Source organism: Lonchura striata, chromosome 14 (assembly GCF_046129695.1).
Source record: "Lonchura striata isolate bLonStr1 chromosome 14, bLonStr1.mat, whole genome shotgun sequence".
NCBI classification, from domain to species: domain Eukaryota; kingdom Metazoa; phylum Chordata; class Aves; order Passeriformes; family Estrildidae; genus Lonchura; species Lonchura striata.
In genome coordinates this window covers 13,567,119-13,573,434 of record NC_134616.1, presented here as the reverse complement: position 1 = coordinate 13,573,434, position 6,316 = coordinate 13,567,119, and positions in this window count along the sequence as shown.

Here is a 6,316-nt window from a genome sequence, read left to right as displayed (position 1 = left end):
TTATTGGAAATGTCTTTTTTTTTCCCCACAATCTCCTGTTTTCTTTTGCAAAAGATTCTCAAAAAAAAATTGCACTGGTATCAAGGAAATAATTGTGTATTTTTGGAAACATTTAACTTGTTGGTTAGTATGAGTATTCCTTTACATTATTCCTTCTGATTCAGGTCATCACACTGCTGCTCTCTACTGTTCATAAGAAGAATCCACATGAAATTATTACAGATAAGGCATTCATTTTAGGCTCTATAACAAATGTATGTACATTGCAAATTTTTCATTTTTAATTTTGCTTTCTTACAAAAATCGAATCTAATTGTAACTGGCAAGAAAATTAATGTAATTGCAAATAACATGAGTTAAACATGAGAAGAATCAGAGGGTTTTGCAAATCAGTTGCACTCACACTTGAATTTTGTACAAACTATGCTCACCTTGTACAAACATGCTCACCTTTAGTCCTTAATTCTTTATTTCTGTTTTACCACAGCCTGATGAAAAATTCATCCAATGAATACTTTTCAGTATTTAATGAATGGATAATTAGATCCAAATTTCCACACTGCAAGTGATCTCTGCATGGGCTGACTTCAAAATAGTACAGAGAATATAGTTGTCACTTTACAGTAGCTTGCATATTTTCCATCATGACAAGGCAGAAAATGAAACTTTTAAGAACAAGAAATCCCAAAACAGCTCAAAGATTTAACAATGGAAGATGAAAAACATTACCACTCCTGCATGTTTTTTAAATTGGGTGATTTGAAGGCATTAGAATGAATACACTTCTAGGGCAGGAATTCTTCTAAAGGGAAAAATCTTTCACAGTAATAGTTTATATAGACCTGGGTTCTCCTACCTACAGTTTAAGAAGAAATGCTATGCATGAAACAGAAACAAAATTCTTGTCAACTGAGGGCACAATCCATGACAGATGTAATTGTGTGAATACCTATATCAGGTCAAAAACTTGTACCTGATGCATGTACAGCAACATTTGTGAGCACATAGGTTTAGCCTACAATAACAAAAAAGGATGCAACTGTAACATGAAATTTTGCACCAAGTAGGCTTAGATATTCCCCATTCTTATAGCATTATTCTCCTGAGATTCAGTTTATCCTGCCCCTTTTCCTCTGTCCACCACTTATCATTTCACTTTAATGGCACCACCCATGGCCTCCAGAATAAAAACCTTCAGAATCCTGAAAATCTGACAGTTATGCCTAATTATATATGCAACACCAAACAGAAACACAGCTACAACAGAAACTGTGAATCTATTTTTGCATGGGTATATCAGAGATATTCTGATTTCAATTTTGGCTGGAAACACAGTGAGCCTATTTAGATTTAGGCCTCTTGCTCCAAAAATCCCTTCATCCATTTTATTTAGGATGCTTCTGCTGTTCCAGTTCCTGATATGATGGGGAAAGGGCCTGTATAAATGCCTGACAAAACACCAACGAAAACAACTCACAAATACAAAATTTTCTACATTCTGAGTTAACAATAGCAGCTGGATTGTCCCCAACACATGGATGGGATTAGTCAGTCTTCCAGGTGCTCATGGCTACAAGCAATAAACAAAACTGTCTTAATTACGATTTAACATAAATTAGGATTAGCATACCCAGGAAGGCTTAGTGGGTTATCAGCAGTGTGCATTTTACCTAAGCTAGCATTCTGTGTGCTCTCAGTTATACCATCTGTTTATCTCCTCATGTAGGTTGACTCTGACACAAAAGGATTTCATGACAGGTAAGGTGGGATTTCTCTATAGAATATAAACCCAAAGCACTGCCACACAAACAACCATGTACTTCATCCAGCATGTGGGATTTATTTTTAATTAAATTGTTTATTTTCAATTTAAATGCCAAAAAATGCCCTTACATACTTTGAAGGAAATATTCCCCAAGTAGTGGTCAATACCTGTGACTATTTCCAGAAACAGCCTGTTCTCATTTTGTTTTTATGCAACATTCTTGTGAAACCTGGACTATTTTCACATTTGATATTCACAGCATGTGCTTATTCAAATAACTGTATTCATAATCAAAATATTAAGGAAATTTAAAGAAGGACTTTTCTAGTGTTCATACACCCATAAACTACAAACCTGAAACACAATTATGTTTAATAATTGCTTGAAATTTTTCTTTTTTTTTTTCTTTTTGCTCATTTTTGAAGTCTTAATTCACTGAACTTTTATTGTGGAAAATCCTTTTGGTAGGTCTTAGAATATAAACTCTTGTCAATCCAGAGAAAAACATCCACAACATCCAAGTCTGCACAGTGGAGAAGGACATGAAATATAAGGATTTCAACTCACTCCTAATTCTGACCTGAGACTCACCAAAAAAACTCATTCCCCTACTAAGATTAGCAATTTGCTTTTCAGTTTCCCCATTCTTGCCAGATTTAGGCAAAATATGATAAATGGCTTCGGCAGAGTTGTCATCATCAGGGTGATAACATTTCCACACAAATATCAGCAACTCCAGCTCTCCTACAACACAGAACCACAGAGGGGAACAGAAAGCCATGGAGCAGTCAGACCACACATTGCAATTCCACACGAGACTTGAACACGAGATCTTGCACTTTAGGAACAAAAACCACACTTTCAAGGTTGGAATTAAAAGTCATTATGAAGTTTTTATCTCTAGAGATATTTTCTACAAATAAATCATATTTTAAAGTTTCTTCAGACATAGAAAAATATTCCAGGAAATTGCCAAGAAAGAACTTGATGCCAGCAGAGTACTTCCCATGGCAATACTCTAAAAAATCCATTAAATTTATTGTGTGATAATTCTTCCATATTAGAAAACCAGGACAAATGTGTTGTGAAATCTCTGTGAAAAGAAATCATAAATACTAAAAAATCAATACCTAATTCTGGTAAGGCTGGAAAATGCTTTCAACACTCTCATGGTTAAACCTCAGATGGTAACTGAGCCCCACACAGCCTCTCAGTCACTTTACTCTGGTGGGCTGGGGAGTGAATAAAAGTGAAAAAACACATGGGTTGGATGAAGGCAGTTTAACAGGTGAAGCAAACCAAGGGAACTTCCCATGGCAGGCAGTGCTCAGCCATCCCCAGGGCAGCAGGGCTCCAGCACCTGTAACAGTGACTTGGGAAGACAAATACCATCACTCCAAACATTCCCCTTCCTCCTTCTCCCCACATTTACGTGCTGAGCATGGTGCCATATTCTGGGATATCCCCTGGGTCAGCTGGGGTCAGCTGTCCTGGCTGTGTCCCCTCCCAGCCCCTTGTGGAGCCTCTTGCTGGTGGGTGAGGAGCAGGAAAGGCCTTGGCTCTGTCTTAGTGCTGCTCATGATAACAAAAAACAGCCCTGAATTATCAAAATATATGCCCATACCAGCTACTATGAAGAAAATTTGCTCTATCCCAGCTAAAACCAACACAAATATTATTTTAAAAATGTATTATCAGCATAATCAATAAAATTCAAAGGCACTTTTCTGATGAAAAAAAAAAAAAAAAGGAAAAGAAAATAGAATCTTTTTTTAAAGAGGGGGTTTAAGGTTCTGTGGAGGTGAGCTCCCAGCAGTTTGGACCCTTACCTTTAATCAAGAATTCTATTTCAGAAAAAAATGTGCTCCAAGTACACCATTTTTATAAAATGGTGCTGTACAACTATTAAAAAAAATCATTTGTCAGGAGATTTAGCATGCAAGGAAATTCTCATCCAGGGCTTAAAATGTTTCTATCTTCCATCTGTGCTCCCCAGTGTCAGTGTGCCACACAGCTCCTGTTGTACTGACCCCTGATCCAGGGTTAAGCACCTGACTTTTGAGACACTGCTGGTGCACTTGGGGCCACACTGATGCAGAGGGGATTTCACCTGACCTTAGAGGTTTGTGAAAGGGGATGACAGCAGAGCAAGAAAAATTAAGAAACCAACAGACAACCAGGTCTGTCTGAGACATGAGGAGTCCAGCAACTCCACGTGCACATCATGGACAGGAAGGGTTGGTCTCCTTTGTTTTTTTCAGAACAAATATAACTAAGGTAAGTAGAGAGGAAACTACTGAATTGCTTCTGCCAGATGTAATGAATTAATCGTTTTTTTCCCCCTCTGGATTCAGAATTAATTCTCAGCCTATATGGGCATTTCTCTCACTGGAAAATTTAATTTGCATCATTAAAGCCCTGAGTCTATTACAACTGACACAGATGGGCACCAGAAAAAAAAAAATCTGTATAAATTTGGTAAATTTGTTAATATTGATGATTCTAAGTATTATTCAAAATTCTATATAAACACCAATAAGCTGCTTTAGCTAAAGAAAACCTTACATTAACATCAACAGAGACAAAAAATTTATTTCACTGATAATAGATCTAATTTTTCACTTAGATTTTGATTAAGTTTAACCACATTAACATTGAAGGAATTGACTGCTTTGCTGAATACAGATTCTCTTTCTTAATCCATTGGTTCTATGGTGACATAATGACTGGTCTTGCAGAGCAAGGAACAAATACCTACCATACCACTCTCCAAATCCACTACCTGTGACAAGACCAGCTGTCAATTACTCAAAAAATTATGCATAAGTCAATACACTCAGATTTGACACTCAATTTTATGTTAATTTATATGAATAGTAAAAATATGAGCATTCCCACAAAAACATGATCATTTCCTTAAATTACTGTGAGAAGGAAAAGATTGTACTGCTTTGGTAATACTGCCACACAGCCCTGGTGGAAATCACTGCTTAACAATTTCACCATAACTAATACTTTTCTGTATCCCTTTATAAAAATTTCATAAGAGAGACTATAAAAAGATACACAAAAAACAGGCAGAGCATGCATGATACATTTTGGGTACCTTGCACCAAATATAAAAATGTCTAGATGCAAAACAGATTTCCTAAATTAACAGGCTGACATGAAGATAAGCCATGCACACTAAAAGTTGGAGTGGTTTTAAGCATGAGTAGGTGATATGAGGCTAGCCAACATTTAATACAAGGCCACATTTTTATTTACACCTTAAAAGAACCAATTAAATTAATGTCCTGGAAACCACCACATGTAATATTCCACTGTAAATCTTTATGCATCCTTGAATGTATTTTAAGGACTTTTCCTCTCCTTTGTTCTTTCCAATGTCAGCACAATGGTTATTGCCTTTCCTCTCACAGTTCAGGTATTGGCTGCACCTTCAGGACAGACAAAGACCTGATGCTGAACAGCTACACCTGAAATTGGAAATTGTCCATGCCCTTAAGAACATTTGCTCCGGAATAACATCAGGGATTTCCTCTTTTCCCCTTCCCCAAATATTTTCCCTTCCATGTGACTGTTGAAAGACTAAAACAAAAATATGCAGAGTAGCATGTGCTAAATATTCACTACAAATCCTCCTTAAACTCAAACCAAAAGACTTGATACAATAAGAACATGCACCACTTAACATGGAAAAATCCCAGGTTTAATCCCTTGATAACTAGTATCATTCCAGACTTACAGTTCAACTTTCTGGTTTGTTCATATTTATAGTAACCATAGAGACTAGAATAAAATCTTCAGTTTAAAAGTATTGCATCAGTTTGAAAGCAACTCAGAGTGTTTTACTAATATCAAAGAACACAACTACAAAATAATATTTATCATTATTATTACTATTACCATTATTACTATTATTTATTGAGAGTGATTGCAGTTTTCTGTGATTTTCAATTCTTTAATCTGGTTATGTGGCTGCAATGTTATCATGTCTAATATAAATTAACTTTTCTCTACAATTCCTTAGGAATTTGCTAGCACTGAGTGCTAAGAGCAAGGAAAGAAAGGTACATAAGCAGGGAGATTATCTGCAGTGGAAATTTTGAATTTCCACTAAATTATTTCCTTCTGAAATAAGGAACAGACTTCTGGAAGTCTCATAACAATATTGACATAAAACACTGAACTTGTGGTACTCCCCAGTACTTCCTGAAAGTTTCAGGCTGGTCAGCTGTTACTGCAATCAAACTCAACAAACAGCACTTATTAACAAATCAGGATCTATCATACCACCAGTGGGCGAGAAGGGGGGAAGAAAGGTTTTTGAATGCACTGTGCACTGCTCCACAAAGCTCCAGTCCTCAGGTGGTTCTTGTTATTTTCCTAAAATCCACCAAAAATGCAGAGTAAATTGTATTAATTATGTACAGCAGCGGCACAACTGAAAAACAGCGTTACAAAACCAAAGATATAAAAATGGTCCTCCTACTTTGACCATCTTAAAAAGAGAAACATCTTTGAGAAATTGTCTCTGTTTTCTGATTG